The sequence below is a fragment of the Abramis brama genome (assembly GCF_963993115.1).
Source record: "Abramis brama genome assembly, chromosome: 8".
Taxonomy (NCBI): Eukaryota; Metazoa; Chordata; class Actinopteri; order Cypriniformes; family Leuciscidae; genus Abramis; species Abramis brama.
Window position 1 is genome coordinate 2,555,680 of NC_139970.1, and position 19,072 is coordinate 2,574,751.

Consider the following 19,072-nt stretch of genomic DNA (forward strand, 5'->3'; position numbering starts at 1 on the left):
CATGAATTCATGCATGAATTATGCATTCATATCTCATGAATCATCAGGAACTAACACGAGTTCAACGTTTTTCATTCATGACTTCATGAGTGAACAACACCTTAATTAAAACATTAACTAAGATGGGTAAATCATCATGAATTATGATTTATTACGCATGATCATGATGTTTTCTTTGTTCACAGTTATGCCACTGTTCATCAGTGTTTCTAAGGACCAGTCACCACTTTAGTTGAGGGGCCACACACATGAAGTCATTGATAGATAATGCTTAGTTAATGATGACTACTGTATTTGAATATCAACAGTTCATGTCTTCTTCAAAGCCTGCAGGTAGTTGGACAGACCCCAAAATAGACCAATCACAGCTCAGAGCACACAAATTCTGTTGACATTCAAATACAGTAGTCATCATTAACTAAGCATCATCTATCAATGACTTCATGTGTGTGGCCCCTCAACTAAAGTGGTGACTGGTCCTTAGAAACACTGATGAACAATGTGCTAATGGTCGCATAACTGTGAACAAAGAAAAGCATCACGATCATGCGTAATAAATCATAATTCATGATGATGTACTCATCTTAGTTAATTTTTTTATTAAGGTGTTGTTCACTCATGAAGTCATGAATGAAAAACATTGAACTTGTGTTATTTCCTGATGATTCATGAGATATTAATGCATGAATGAATGCGTAATTCATGCATGAATTTATACATGAATTCATGATAATTAATGTACCCATACTGTAAAGTGTTACCTCATTTTCTTTCATAGTGTGTAAACAGTTTAAACATACCTTTGTATAAAGTCCCTGAGGCGTCTTTAGGATACTGCATGTTGAACACATAGTAAGCAGCGAAGGTTTCAGCCACTCCATTCAAAAGACTGTTTTGGTCCCCATCACAACTGTTCCTTCTGTGAACACTTGTTGCGATTAGTGTCTCTCCTGAAATGCATTAACACAATATGATAATAAAAGGTGAGTAAATCATGGGGTAATTTTCATTTAAAAGCGAACTACTCTATAAAATAAGGGAAGAATATACCTTGCACAATTAAGCAAGGTGTGCTGGATAGGTCTCTCTCTCTCTGGATATCAGCAGCTGTGGCAGAGGGCTAGGCTAGGGAATAAAAAACGTAAACATTACCAAATGTATTACCAATTACACAAATACCAAATTAAAAATCTATTATTATTTTAGTCCATATAGTCTGCCAGGCAGCCACATGTAATTTGAGACAAACAAAATGGTTAACTTAATTTTAATACTACTGATAATTTGCTGCCTTTTCTGAAGACAAAGAGAGCATTGAAAGCTTTTCAACAGAACCCAGGCTCCGGGAAAAAAATTATTTTATGACGATGCTGGTTGGATTTAGTTGCGCACGCGCAGTTTATTTTAGATACAGACAGTTACATGACTGCTCTTCCAGCCTGGTTTGCCAAGCACAAAGTAATGTTATAACATATGAGCATACCAGATGCTATATTCAGCTTATCTCACAGTTATAGCTGACTCACATAATTAAAGATACCAGCATTGTCGTTTAATTAAAGTCCATATTTCAACTAAAATTTGCTTGTTTATTCAGTGACCATAAAATCTAACGTTACAAACTTCATTTATGCTAGTGTGCAAACCACGGCTTCAAGACCCCCGATTACAAGACAGCAAAGTCCTAATAATGTTACGACAGCCTGTCCAGTAGCACGTGTAATCAATGCAATAATAACCTGAGCTAACTGATCGGGCTAACGTTAATGCTTATTTTTAACAGTCTGGGCTAACGTTATTTGAGCTATCGTCATTGTGGTGGTTTTCCATTAACGCTAGGCTACGTTACAAGCTCAGCTCTACTCGATTCTACTCACCATGTTTGTTTTTCCATTGAAAATAGTGCCGTGTATCTGCATGTGGTAACGTTACCATTTTCTTTATGGATTGAGTAACTTAAAGAAGACGCCGCTTCACCGCGGTCAGTTCAGGTTTATAACGTCGTTACCCGGGAGTGAGCGGGGTGAGTTGAGCTAACGTTATATCTAACATTACTCTGGTTAATGTTACTGAAATATACCAAGTGAAAAATTGTGAATATCTCGTACCTTGTAGCTGCATGTGGTAACTTTTTTCCGTATGGGTTGAGTAAGAAGACGCCACTTCACCGCGGTCAGTTCATGGTGTTGTTTTACCGGGAGTGAGCGAGTCGAGTCGGGGCGAACGTCACAGAAGCTAATGTCACTGAAATATACCAAACGAAACAATCACCACTCATATGACCGGTATTAATATATCCATAGACTTATAAAAATAGATTTCATGTTAACGTTTCATACCTGAGATGTGTTCCTTCCAAAAGCTGCTTCTTCCAAAAGTGTTTGATTCTGGTGCCGTTGGCCGCCGCGGTACCGCGCAATTTCAAAATTCAAATCGCAGCAATCCCACAATGCTATGCGGTGGCTGTAAAATAATGCTTCTACAGTGTAGTTACAACAAAATTACAGGACTGTCCATAAATTTCCCATCATGCATTTGTATTTACAATAAAAACATGAATACAATATGTTGTTGTAAATTTTATTGTAAAAATTACATCAATTGCTAACAGTGTAGCCTACTACTACAATATTACATTTCATTTTGTCCAAGGAGCTGTTTTGTTTTATATGCTCATAAGAAGAGTCAAGTATAGCTCCATTTATTGCTCAGTAAAAAAAGCAACAAAAAAATAAATAAAAAATCATACTTTATGATGTTAGTTTCATTAAATAAAATAATAGCCTAATAAAAAAATAATAATTCAAGGAAATTTCTCTGGCATTTATTTATTTTTGCCATATGGAAAACGTACCGAACCGTGACACAAGTGTATTGAACCGAACCGTGAATTTTGTGAACCGTTACACCCCTAGTTTGGAATATTTCGTTATGCAATGAAATGTAGACTATTACAGTTACATTTTTTTACTATAGTTGTCGGTAGACATTTGGTCCTTACTTGCACTCTTGTATATCTCACTCTCTTGTATTTTCTTTTTTAGCCTGGAATAAACATGGTCGAGTACCTCCATGAGGCTAAGGCGTCCAAGCCATACCCCCACGTCCTGATGCTGGGTAATGACCGGAGTGCATCTCAGACATTTGTAATAATATCTGGACAGGCCCTGGAGCAAGAAACACTGCTTCAGGCCATTGATGTCTGTTTTAAGGCATTTTTTGTCTTTGACGTTGAATACCCAAAACAATGCGAGCATGTGTGGAAATTCGTGCAAAATGAAATCTATGAAATTCCAGGAGGGGAGTCAAAAATAGTTACATTTTTCAAAACTAGAATACTTGCTTGCAAGTAGCTTAATAGCAGCTTTTAGGAATTTTAATTTGTTCAATATAGAGCTGCTGAGTGTTGGCCTGTCGAGTGTTGGCCTAATCAATTGTTGTTTTGCTCTGGATGTGTTCCAACTTGAGTGAACTGCACCAGTTCAAGTATATTGTTAGGAACTGCACTAGTTCCAGTATATTGTCGATGTAGTAATAATAATAACTAGAATGTACATTTCCTGAAGAAAATGTGAAGTGGTGCTTGCAGTGGCAAAATTCGCCACTGGGCAGATGCTAACACAATTGACATGTTGTGATACCATTATTTACCACGATTTACCATGTTTCTAAGATGATTTATTACGATTTAACACATTCCAGCATGATTTACTATGATTAACATGTTGTTAGAATGATGCTAGCAGGATTAGCATGTTGTTAGCATGATTAGCATGTTGGTTGGATGATGCTAGCATGATTAGCATGTTGCTACCATGCTTTTAACAAGATGCTAGCATGATTAGCATGTTGCTAGCATGTTTTTAGCTAGATGCTAACATGATTAGCATGTTGCTAGCATGATTAGCATGTTGCTAGCATGATGCTAGCTTGATTAGCATGATGCTAGCATTATGCTAGCTTGATTAGCATGTTGTTAGCATGATGCTAGCTTGATTAGCATGTTGCTAGCATAATGCTAGCATTATTAGCATGTTGCTAGCATGATGCTAGCTTGATTAGCATGATGCTAACATTATGCTAGCTTGATTAGCATGTTGTTAGCATGATGCTAGCTTTATTAGCATGTTGGTAGCATATTGCTAGCATGATTAGCATGTTGCTAGCATGATGCTAGCTTGATTAGCATGTTGCTAGCATGATGCTAGCTTGATTAGCATGTTGCCATTATGTTTTTAGCAAGATGCTGTTGCCAGGTGGTTGCTAGGGTGTTCTGGGTGGTTGCTATGGTGTTGCTAGGCAGTTGCTAAGGTGTTCTGGGTGGTTGCTAGGCAGTTGCTAGGGTATTCTTGGTGGTTGCTAGGCAGTTGCTAGGGTATTCTTGGTGGTTGCTAGGGCGTTGCTAGATGGTTGCTAGGGTGTTCTGGGTGGTTGCTATGGTGTTGCTAGGCAGTTGCTATGGTATTCTGGGTGGATACTAGGGCATTGCTAGGCAGTTGCTAGGGTGTTCTGGGTGGTTGCTAGGTGTTCTGGGTGGTTGCTAGGCAGTTGCTAGGTGTTCTAGGTGGTTGCTAGGCAGTTGCTAGGGTGTTCTGGGTGCTTGCTAGAGTTTTTTGTGGTTACTAGAGCATTTCTAGAAATTGCTAGGGTGTTCAGGGTGGTTGCTAAGGTGTTTTTGTTAGTTGCTATGGTGTTACTAGGTGGTTGGTAGTTGTCAAATATGGTTACTATGGAGTTTTTATAGAGTTATTAAAATCTTTAATAACGAGTGCCTTCAGTACGGCACTCGGCCTGCGGCCTCGTGCCTATGGCCGAATAGGCACAAGCATGGAGCGATATCGCAAGGCCACGAGAGTAAAATTGCTTTAAAAAATATAAAAAAAATAAAAAAATGTTTTTTTTTGGTTTAGGGTGGTTGCTAGGGAGCTCTTAGTGGTTGCTAGGGTGCTGAAACTGGTTGCTAGGGTGTGGCTATGAAGATTTTAGGCCATAACTTATTGGCTGCTTGATAATATAAATCCTCTGAGGGAGAGAGAGAGGGAGAGACGCAGGGGTGTCAGGCCCTTTGGAGTGGTGTGTGTGTGAAAACGTCGGTTGGGATTTGAATTTTTTTAGAATGCCCAATGTAAAGTCAATGGGGACTTTTTTGGCCGCTTTTTCGTCCGCTGTGCGAACATCGTACACCCGATCGCTTAGAAAAGTCATAGCACACCTCTCCTCAATGAGCCGGTCGATTTGACACTTCACTCAGGGGTCTGTGACAAACGGTGCGGGGCGAGTTTCGCGCCAAACTTTGTCCAGAATAATAATAATAATAATAACTAGAATGTACATTTCCTGAAGAAAATGTGAAGTGGTGCTTGCAGTGGCAAAATTCGCCACTGGGCAGATGCTAACACAATTGACATGTTGTGATACCATTATTTACCACGATTTACCATGTTTCTAAGATGATTTATTACGATTTAACACATTCCAGCATGATTTACTATGATTAACATGTTGTTAGAATGATGCTAGCAGGATTAGCATGTTGTTAGCATGATTAGCATGTTGGTTGGATGATGCTAGCATGATTAGCATGTTGCTACCATGCTTTTAACAAGATGCTAGCATGATTAGCATGTTGCTAGCATGTTTTTAGCTAGATGCTAACATGATTAGCATGTTGCTAGCATGATTAGCATGTTGCTAGCATGATGCTAGCTTGATTAGCATGATGCTAGCATTATGCTAGCTTGATTAGCATGTTGTTAGCATGATGCTAGCTTGATTAGCATGTTGCTAGCATAATGCTAGCATTATTAGCATGTTGCTAGCATGATGCTAGCTTGATTAGCATGATGCTAACATTATGCTAGCTTGATTAGCATGTTGTTAGCATGATGCTAGCTTTATTAGCATGTTGGTAGCATATTGCTAGCATGATTAGCATGTTGCTAGCATGATGCTAGCTTGATTAGCATGTTGCTAGCATGATGCTAGCTTGATTAGCATGTTGCCATTATGTTTTTAGCAAGATGCTGTTGCCAGGTGGTTGCTAGGGTGTTCTGGGTGGTTGCTATGGTGTTGCTAGGCAGTTGCTAAGGTGTTCTGGGTGGTTGCTAGGCAGTTGCTAGGGTATTCTTGGTGGTTGCTAGGCAGTTGCTAGGGTATTCTTGGTGGTTGCTAGGGCGTTGCTAGATGGTTGCTAGGGTGTTCTGGGTGGTTGCTATGGTGTTGCTAGGCAGTTGCTATGGTATTCTGGGTGGATACTAGGGCATTGCTAGGCAGTTGCTAGGGTGTTCTGGGTGGTTGCTAGGTGTTCTGGGTGGTTGCTAGGCAGTTGCTAGGTGTTCTAGGTGGTTGCTAGGCAGTTGCTAGGGTGTTCTGGGTGCTTGCTAGAGTTTTTTGTGGTTACTAGAGCATTTCTAGAAATTGCTAGGGTGTTCAGGGTGGTTGCTAAGGTGTTTTTGTTAGTTGCTATGGTGTTACTAGGTGGTTGGTAGTTGTCAAATATGGTTACTATGGAGTTTTTATAGAGTTATTAAAATCTTTAATAACGAGTGCCTTCAGTACGGCACTCGGCCTGCGGCCTCGTGCCTATGGCCGAATAGGCACAAGCATGGAGCGATATCGCAAGGCCACGAGAGTAAAATTGCTTTAAAAAATATAAAAAAAATAAAAAAATGTTTTTTTTTGGTTTAGGGTGGTTGCTAGGGAGCTCTTAGTGGTTGCTAGGGTGCTGAAACTGGTTGCTAGGGTGTGGCTATGAAGATTTTAGGCCATAACTTATTGGCTGCTTGATAATATAAATCCTCTGAGGGAGAGAGAGAGGGAGAGACGCAGGGGTGTCAGGCCCTTTGGAGTGGTGTGTGTGTGAAAACGTCGGTTGGGATTTGAATTTTTTTAGAATGCCCAATGTAAAGTCAATGGGGACTTTTTTGGCCGCTTTTTCGTCCGCTGTGCGAACATCGTACACCCGATCGCTTAGAAAAGTCATAGCACACCTCTCCTCAATGAGCCGGTCGATTTGACACTTCACTCAGGGGTCTGTGACAAACGGTGCGGGGCGAGTTTCGCGCCAAACTTTGTCCAGAATAATAATAATAATAATAACTAGAATGTACATTTCCTGAAGAAAATGTGAAGTGGTGCTTGCAGTGGCAAAACTCGCCACTCGGTTGCTAAAGTGCGTTTAGCTAGTTTTTAGCAAGATTCTAACAAAATTATCATCATGCTAGCATTATAAGCATGTGACTAACATAATGCTAGCATGTTGCTATCATGGTGCTAATATGATTAGCATGTTGCTAGCATCATGCTAGCATGTTTTTAGCAAAAGCTAACGTGAATGTAGCTAGCATGATTAGCATGTTGTTAGCATGATGCTAGCATTTTTTAACAAGATGCTAACATGAATAGCACGTTTGCTAGCATGTTTGTAGCAAGAAGCTAGCATGATTAGCATGTAGCTAGTATCATGCTAGCATTATTAGCATGTTGTTAGCATCATGCTAGCATTATTAGCATCATGCTAGCATCATGTTAGCATGATTAGCATGTAGCTAGCATGATGCTAGCTTGTTTTACCATGTTGCTAGCATGGTTTACCATGATTTACCATAGTTTACCATGATTTACCACAATTTACCATAGTTTACCAGATTTACTATAGTATACCATGATTTACCATGTTCAAGTATGATTTACTATGATTCTACCATGATTTACCACGATTTACTATAGTATACCATGATTTACCATGTTCAAGTATGATTTACTGATTCTAGCATGATTTACCATAGTTTACCATGATTTACCATAGTTTAACATGATTTACCACAATTTACTATAGTTTACCATGATTTACTATAGTATACCATGATTTACCATGTTCAAGTATGATTTACTGATTCTAGCATGATTTACCATAGTTTACCATGATTTACCATAGTTTACCATGATTTACCACGATTTACGATAGTTTACCATGATTTACTATAGTATACCATGATATACCATGTTCAAGTATGATTTACTGATTTTAGCATGATTTATCATAGTTTACCATGATTTACCATAGTTTACCATGATTTACCATGATTTACTATAGTATACCATGATTTACCATGTTCAAGTATGATTTACTATGATTCTAGCATGATTTACCATAGTTTACCATGATTTACCATAGTTTACCACGATTTACCACGATTTACTATAGTATACCATGATTTACCATGTTGAAGTATGATTTACTGATTCTAGCATGATTTATCATAGTTTACCATGATTTACCATAGTTTACCATGATTTACCATAGTTTACCATGATTTACTATAGTATACCATGATTTACCATGTTGAAGTATGATTTACTGATTCTAGCATGATTTACCATAGTTTACCATGATTTACCACGATTTACCATAGTTTACCATGATTTACCATAGTTTACCACGATTTACCACGATTTACTATAGTATACCATGATTTACCATGTTCAAGTATGATTTACTGATTCTAGCATGATTTATCATAGTTTACCATGATTTACCATAGTTTACCATGATTTACCATAGTTTACCATGATTTACTATAGTATACCATGATTTACCATGTTGAAGTATGATTTACTGATTCTAGCATGATTTACCATAGTTTACCATGATTTACCATAGTTTACCATGATTTACCACGATTTACCATAGTTTACCATGATTTACTATAGTATACCATGATATACCATGTTCAAGTATGATTTACTGATTTTAGCATGATTTATCATAGTTTACCATGATTTATCATAGTTTACCATGATTTACCATAGTTTACCATGATTTACCATAGTTTACCATGATTTACTATAGTATACCATGATTTACCATGTTCAAGTATGATTTACTATGATTCTAGCATGATTTACCATAGTTTACCATGATTTACCACGATTTACCATAGTTTACTATGATTTACTATAGTATACCATGATTTACCATGGTTTAGTATGATTTACTATGATTCTAGGATGATTTACCATAGTTTACCATGATTTAGTCAAAAGAGCCAAGTCCCATCTCTATACTATGTTTTGATGCAGAGATATACGTTTTGCTAAACGGTTGCTAGGGTACTCTTTTTGGTTGCTATGGAGTTACTTGGCAGCTGCCAATGATGAAATTCCAAAGGCTTCTTGTCACTATGAATGATATAAACCAACTCCCATGCCTCTGTGACATTCAGAATGGAAGATATCCCTCTTTGGATTTTGGTTGCTAGGGTACTCTCTTTGGTTGCTAGGGAGTGGCTTGTCAGCTGCCAATCATGAAACTCCAAAGGCTGCTTGTCAGTATGAATGATATAAACCAACTCCCATGCCTCTGCGACATTCAGAATGGAAGATAACCCTCTTTGGATTTTGGTTGCTAGGGTACTCTGTTTGGTTGCTAGGGAGTGGCTTGTCAGCTGCCAATCATGAAACTCCAAAGGCTTCTTGTCAGTATAAATGATATAAACCAACTCCCATGCCTCTGTGACATTCAGAATGGAAGATATCCCTCTTTGGATTTTGGTTGCTAAGGTGCTCGACAATGGTTGCTAGGGAGGGGCTTGGAAGTGTTTAGGTGATTCATGATTGGCTGTTTGCTTCCCCGAGTCAAATGAGACCACCCCCATGTTTCTATGACAATTCAGTCTGGAGATATCTCTTTGAACTCTTTCAATGGAGGTCTATGGAACTTGTTGCTAAGGGGCTCTAAATGGTTGCTAGGGCGTGGCTTGATAGCTTCACAATGATCCTGAGAGACTGATTGGTCGTCTGAGTAAAATGAGCCCTCCCCCTTGTCTCTATGACACTGTGATCCAGAGCTACGTTCAATACAAAGTCCCTATGCAATTTACCATAGTAGGAAAAGCATGTGTGTTTCACGGGACGTTCCTTCCCCATAGTAAGTCAAAGGGGCAACTTTGGGCATCTCCTGCCCCCCAGGGGTGCAACTTTTACCCCATTGTGAGGTATGTTCTTACAGAGCCTGTCAGCCTCTTCAAATGTGGCAAATCACACGTTTCTGCGAAATCGTCGCTCAGAGTTATGACTCGTCAAAGTTTGTCGCAATGTTAAGTCTATGGGATTTTTCGGACGCTTTTTCGCCCCTGGGGCGAACACCGCACCCCCGATCGCTTATAAAAGTCATAGCACACCTCTCCTTAATGAGCCGGTCGATTTGACACCTCATTCATGGATCTGTGACAAACGGTGCGGGACGAGTTACGCGCCAAACTTTGTGTGGAATAATAAAAAGAAGAATAATAATAATAAGTATGAGCAATAACAATAGTGATGCCTTGCTTTCAGCAAGCACCACTAATAATAATAATAAGAATAATAAGTATGAGCAATAACAATAGTGATGCCTTGCTTTCAGCAAGCACCACTAATAATAATAATAAGAATAATAAGTATGAGCAATAACAATAGTGATGCCTTGCTTTCAGCAAGCACCACTAATAATATTAATAATAATAAAATGTAATAAAATAATAATAATAATGTAATAAAAAATTTCAAAGATTCCATTGTTGTTTTGTTTTTGTATTGTTTAAGTGTTTATTGCATAATATATGCCTAAATCTTGCATGTATTCTGTTCTAGGTTTGTAGTTTAACAGTTTTAAATGGGTAGTCAATTGCAATTTATTTTCTAAATTGTACTGTAATGTGTTAGACTTAATCTAGCATATGGGTTCATTTTACCCAGCATAATATGTAGTTAAATCAACCCATAATTGTAATTAATTTGACCCAGCATTTGGGTACACTATATAACTAATATGTAGTTAAATCAACCCATAATTGTAATTAATTTGACCCAGCATTTGGGTGCACTATATAACTAATATGTAGTTAAATCAACCCATAATTGTAATTAGTTTGACCCAGCATTTGGTTAGAATATTTAACTCATCTGTTGGGTTAAATATGACCAACCCATCTTGCTGGGTCAAAATAACTACTGTTGGTCTGGTGCAATATTGATCCAGCGGTTGGGTTATAATTGGGTTATTTTTAACCCATCATTTTTAAGAGTGTAATAATACATTGTGTAATTATACCTTTATTACAGTGTAATAATACATTGTGTTATTATACATTTATTACAATGTAATAATACATTGTGTAATTATACCTTTATTACAGTGTAATAATACATTGTGTTATTATACATTTATTACAATGTAATAATACATTGTGTAATTATACCTTTATTACAGTGTAATAATACATTGTGTTGTTATACATTTATTACATTGTGTTATTATACCTTTATTACAATGTAATAATACATTGTGTAATTATACCTTTATTACAATGTAATAATACATTGTGTAATTATACCTTTATTACAGTATAATAATACATTGTGTTATTATACATGTATTATAGTATAATAATACATTGTGTTATTATACCTTTATTACAATGTAATAATACATTGTGTAATTATACCTTTATTACAGTGTAATAATACATTGTGTTATTATACATTTATTACAATGTAATAATACATTGTGTAATTATACCTTTATTACAGTGTAATACTACATTGTGTTATTATACATTTATTACATTGTGTTATTATACCTTTATTACAATGTAATAATACATTGTGTAATTATACCTTTATTACAGCGTAATAATACATTGTGTTATTATACCTTTATTACAGTGTAATAATACATTGTGTAATTATACCTTTATTACAATGTAATAATACATTGTGTTATTATACCTTTATTACAGTATAATAATACATTGTGTTATTATACATGTATTATAGTATAATAATACATTGTGTTATTATACATTTATTACAATGTAATAATACATTGTGTAATTATACATTTATACAATGTAATAATACATTGTGTAATTATACCTTTATTACAATGTAATAATACATTGTGTTGTTATACCTTTATTACAATGTAATAATACATTGTGTTATTATACCTTTATTACAATGTAATAATACATTGTGTTATTATACATTTATTACAATGTAATAATACATTGTTTAATTATACCTCTATTACAGTGTAATAATACATTGTTATTATACCTTTATTACAATGTAATAATACATTGTGTTATTATACCTTTATTACAATGTAATAATACATTGTGTAATTATACCTCTATTACAGTGTAATAATACATTGTGAAATTATACCTTTATTACGGTGTAATAATACATTGTGTAATTATACCTTTATTACGGTGTAATAATACATTGTGTTATTATACCTTTATTACGGTCTAATAATACATTGTGTAATTATACCTTTATTACGGTGTAATAATACATTGTGTAATTATACCTTTATTACAATGTAATAATACATTGTGTTATTATACCTTTATTACAGTGTAATAATACATTGTGTAATTATACCTTTATTACGGTGTAATAATACATTGTGTTATTATACCTTTATTACAGTGTAATAATACATTGTGTTATTATACCTTTATTACAATGTAATAATACATTGTGTAATTATACCTTTATTACAGTGTAATAATACATTGTGTTATTATACATTTATTACAATGTAATAATACATTGTGTAATTATACCTTTATTACAGTGTAATACTACATTGTGTTATTATACATTTATTACATTGTGTTATTATACCTTTATTACAATGTAATAATACATTGTGTAATTATACCTTTATTACAGTGTAATAATACATTGTGTTATTATACCTTTATTACAGTGTAATAATACATTGTGTAATTATACCTTTATTACAATGTAATAATACATTGTGTTATTATACCTTTATTACAGTATAATAATACATTGTGTTATTATACATGTATTATAGTATAATAATACATTGTGTTATTATACATTTATTACAATGTAATAATACATTGTGTAATTATACATTTATACAATGTAATAATACATTGTGTAATTATACCTTTATTACAATGTAATAATACATTGTGTTGTTATACCTTTATTACAATGTAATAATACATTGTGTTATTATACCTTTATTACAATGTAATAATACATTGTGTTATTATACATTTATTACAATGTAATAATACATTGTTTAATTATACCTCTATTACAGTGTAATAATACATTGTTATTATACCTTTATTACAATGTAATAATACATTGTGTTATTATACCTTTATTACAATGTAATAATACATTGTGTAATTATACCTCTATTACAGTGTAATAATACATTGTGAAATTATACCTTTATTACGGTGTAATAATACATTGTGTTATTATACCTTTATTACGGTCTAATAATACATTGTGTAATTATACCTTTATTACGGTGTAATAATACATTGTGTAATTATACCTTTATTACAATGTAATAATACATTGTGTTGTTATACCTTTATTACAATGTAATAATACATTGTGTTATTATACCTTTATTACAATGTAATAATACATTGTGTTATTATACATTTATTACAATGTAATAATACATTGTTTAATTATACCTCTATTACAGTGTAATAATACATTGTTATTATACCTTTATTACAATGTAATAATACATTGTGTTATTATACCTTTATTACAATGTAATAATACATTGTGTAATTATACCTCTATTACAGTGTAATAATACATTGTGAAATTATACCTTTATTACGGTGTAATAATACATTGTGTTATTATACCTTTATTACGGTCTAATAATACATTGTGTAATTATACCTTTATTACGGTGTAATAATACATTGTGTAATTATACCTTTATTACAATGTAATAATACATTGTGTAATTATACCTTTATTACGGTGTAATAATACATTGTGTTATTATACCTTTATTACGGTCTAATAATACATTGTGTAATTATACCTTTATTACGGTGTAATAATACATTGTGTAATTATACCTTTATTACAATGTAATAATACATTGTGTTATTATACCTTTATTACAGTGTAATAATACATTGTGTAATTATACCTTTATTACAGTGTAATAATACATTGTGTAATTATACCTTTATTACGGTGTAATAATACATTGTGTTATTATACCTTTATTACGGTCTAATAATACATTGTGTAATTATACCTTTATTACGGTGTAATAATACATTGTGTAATTATACCTTTATTACAATGTAATAATACATTGTGTTATTATACCTTTATTACAGTGTAATAATACATTGTGTAATTATACCTTTATTACGGTGTAATAATACATTGTGTTATTATACCTTTATTACAGTGTAATAATACATTGTGTTATTATACCTTTATTACAATGTAATAATACATTGTGTAATTATACCTTTATTACAGTGTAATAATACATTGTGTTATTATACCTTTATTACAATGTAATAATACATTGTGTAATTATACCTTTATTACAGTGTAATAATACATTGTGTTATTATACCTTTATTACAGTGTAATAATACATTGTGTTATTATACCTTTATTACAGTATAATAATACATTGTGTTATTATACATGTATTATAGTATAATAATACATTGTGTTATTATACCTTTATTACAATGTAATAATACATTGTGTAATTATACCTTTATTACAGTGTAATAATACATTGTGTTATTATACCTTTATTACAATGTAATAATACATTGTGTAATTATACCTTTATTACAGCGTAATAATACATTGTGTTATTATACATTTATTACAGTGTAATAATACATTGTGTAATTATACCTTTATTACAATGTAATAATACATTGTGTTATTATACCTTTATTACAGTATAATAATACATTGTGTTATTATACATGTATTATAGTATAATAATACATTGTGTTATTATACATTTATTACAATGTAATAATACATTGTGTAATTATACATTTATACAATGTAATAATACATTGTGTAATTATACCTTTATTACAATGTAATAATACATTGTGTTGTTATACCTTTATTACAATGTAATAATACATTGTGTTATTATACCTTTATTACAATGTAATAATACATTGTGTTATTATACATTTATTACAATGTAATAATACATTGTTTAATTATACCTCTATTACAGTGTAATAATACATTGTTATTATACCTTTATTACAATGTAATAATACATTGTGTTATTATACCTTTATTACAATGTAATAATACATTGTGTAATTATACCTCTATTACAGTGTAATAATACATTGTGAAATTATACCTTTATTACGGCGTAATAATACATTGTGTTATTATACCTTTATTACGGTGTAATAATACATTGTGTAATTATACCTTTATTACGGTGTAATAATACATTGTGTAATTATACCTTTATTACGGTGTAATAATACATTGTGTAATTATACCTTTATTACGGTGTAATAATACATTGTGCTATTATACCTTTATTACAATGTAATAATACATTGTGTAATTATACCTTTATTACAGTGTAATAATACATTGTGTTATTATACATTTATTACAATGTAATAATACATTGTGTAATTATACCTTTATTACAGTGTAATAATACATTGTGTTATTATACATTTATTACATTGTGTTATTATACCTTTATTACAATGTAATAATACATTGTGTAATTATACCTTTATTACAGCGTAATAATACATTGTGTTATTATACCTTTATTACAGTGTAATAATACATTGTGTAATTATACCTTTATTACAATGTAATAATACATTGTATTATTATACCTTTATTACAGTATAATAATACATTGTGTTATTATACATGTATTATAGTATAATAATACATTGTGTTATTATACATTTATTACAATGTAATAATACATTGTGTAATTATACATTTATACAATGTAATAATACATTGTGTTATTATACCTTTATTACAATGTAATAATACATTGTTTAATTATACCTCTATTACAGTGTAATAATACATTGTTATTATACCTTTATTACAATGTAATAATACATTGTGTTATTATACCTTTATTACGGTGTAATAATACATTGTGTAATTATACCTTTATTACAGTGTAATAATACATTGTGTAATTATACCTTTATTACGGTGTAATAATACATTGTGTTATTATACCTTTATTACAGTGTAATAATACATTGTGCAATTATACCTTTATTACGGTGTAATAATACATTGTTATTATACCTTTATTACAATGTAATAATACATTGTGTTATTATACCTTTATTACAGTGTAATAAAACATTGTGTAATTATACCTTTATTACGGTGTAATAATACATTGTGTTATTATACCTTTATTACGGTGTAATAATACATTGTGTAATTATACCTTTATTACGGTGTAATAATACATTGTGTAATTATACCTTTATTACAGTGTAATAATACATTGTGTAATTATACCTTTATTACGGTGTAATAATACATTGTGTTATTATACCTTTATTACAGTGTAATAATACATTGTGCAATTATACCTTTATTACGGTGTAATAATACATTGTGTAATTATACCTTTATTACAATGTAATAATACATTGTGTTATTATACCTCTATTACGGTGTAATAATACATTGTGTAATTATACCTCTATTACGGTGTAATAATACATTGTGTTATTATACCTTTATTACAGTGTAATAATACATTGTGTTATTATACATTTATTACGGTGTAATAATACATTGTGTAATTATACCTTTATTACAGTGTAATAATACATTGTGTTATTATACATTTATTACAATGTAATAATATATTGTGTAATTATACCTTTATTACAGTGTAATAATACATTGTGTAATTATACCTTTATTACAGTGTAATAATACATTGTGTTATTATACCTTCATTAGTGTAATAATACATTGTGTTATTATACATTTATTACAGTGTAATAATACATTGTGTTATTATACATTGTGTTATTATACCTTTATTACGGTGTAATAATACATTGTGTAATTATACCTCTATTACGGTGTAATAATACATTGTGTAATTATACCTTTATTACAGTGTAATAATACATTGTGTTATTATACATTTATTACAATGTAATAATATATTGTGTAATTATACCTTTATTACAGTGTAATAATACATTGTGTAATTATACCTTTATTACGGTGTAATAATACATTGTTATTATACCTTTATTACAATGTAATAATACATTGTGTTATTATACCTTTATTACAGTGTAATAATACATTGTGTAATTATACCTTTATTACGGTGTAATAATACATTGTGTTATTATACCTTTATTACGGTGTAATAATACATTGTGTAATTATACCTTTATTACGGTGTAATAATACATTGTGTAATTATACCTTTATTACAGTGTAATAATACATTGTGTAATTATACCTTTATTACGGTGTAATAATACATTGTGTTATTATACCTTTATTACAGTGTAATAATACATTGTGCAATTATACCTTTATTACGGTGTAATAATACATTGTGTAATTATACCTTTATTACAATGTAATAATACATTGTGTTATTATACCTCTATTACGGTGTAATAATACATTGTGTAATTATACCTCTATTACGGTGTAATAATACATTGTGTTATTATACCTTTATTACAGTGTAATAATACATTGTGTTATTATACATTTATTACGGTGTAATAATACATTGTGTAATTATACCTTTATTACAGTGTAATAATACATTGTGTTATTATACATTTATTACAATGTAATAATATATTGTGTAATTATACCTTTATTACAGTGTAATAATACATTGTGTAATTATACCTTTATTACAGTGTAATAATACATTGTGTTATTATACCTTCATTAGTGTAATAATACATTGTGTTATTATACATTTATTACAGTGTAATAATACATTGTGTTATTATACATTGTGTTATTATACCTTTATTACGGTGTAATAATACATTGTGTAATTATACCTCTATTACGGTGTAATAATACATTGTGTAATTAAACCTTTATTACAGTGTAATAATACATTGTGTTATTATACATTTATTACAATGTAATAATATATTGTGTAATTATACCTTTATTACAGTGTAATAATACATTGTGTTATTATACATTTATTACAGTGTAATAATACATTGTGTTATTATACATGTATTACAGTGTAATAATACATTGTGTTATTATACATTTATTACAATGTAATAATATATTGTGTAATTATACCTCTATTGCAGTGTAATAATACATTGTGTTATTATACCTCTATTACAGTGTAATAATACATTGTGTTATTATACCTTTATTACAGTGTAATAATACATTGTGTTATTATACCTTTATTACAGTGTAATAATACATTGTGTTATTATACATTTATTACAGTGTAATACATTGTGTTATTATACATTTATTACAATGTAATAATATATTGTGTAATTATACCTCTATTGCAGTGTAATAATACATTGTGTTATTATACCTTTATTACAGTGTAATAATACATTGTGTTATTATACATTTATTACAGTGTAATAATACATTGTGTAATTATACCTCTATTGCAGTGTAATAATACATTGTGTTATTATACATTTATTACAGTGTAATAATACATTGTGTAATTATACCTTTATTACAGTGTAATAATACATTGTGTTATTGTACATTTATTACAGTGTAATAATACATTGTGTTATTATACCTCTATTGCAGTGTAATAATACATTGTGTTATTATACATTTATTACAGTGTAATAATACATTGTGTAATTATACCTCTATTACAGTGTAATAATACATTGTGTTATTATACATTTATTACAGTGTAATAATACATTGTGTAATTATACCTCTATTACAGTGTAATAATACATTGTGTTATTATACATTTATTACAGTGTAATACATTGTGTTATTATACATTTATTACAATGTAATAATATATTGTGTAATTATACCTTTATTACAGTGTAATAATACATTGTGTAATTATACCTTTATTACAGTGTAATAATACATTGTGTTATTATACCTTCATTAGTGTAATAATACATTGTGTTATTATACATTTATTACAGTGTAATAATACATTGTGTTATTATACATT

General features: G+C 31.0%; 1 long non-coding RNA gene across 1 annotated transcript; it reads right to left on the reverse strand.

Annotated features, from left to right (window-relative positions):
• Nucleotides 1–924: 924 nt before the first annotated feature.
• On the reverse strand, nt 925–2,604 carry LOC311087934. Its single transcript, XR_014607388.1, has 4 exons — nt 2,340–2,604; nt 2,109–2,244; nt 1,051–1,125; nt 925–950 (listed from the first exon to the last, which is right to left on the reverse strand). It is a non-coding gene; the product is annotated as an uncharacterized lncRNA (long non-coding RNA).
• Between the last annotated feature and the right edge of the window lie 16,468 nt (nt 2,605–19,072).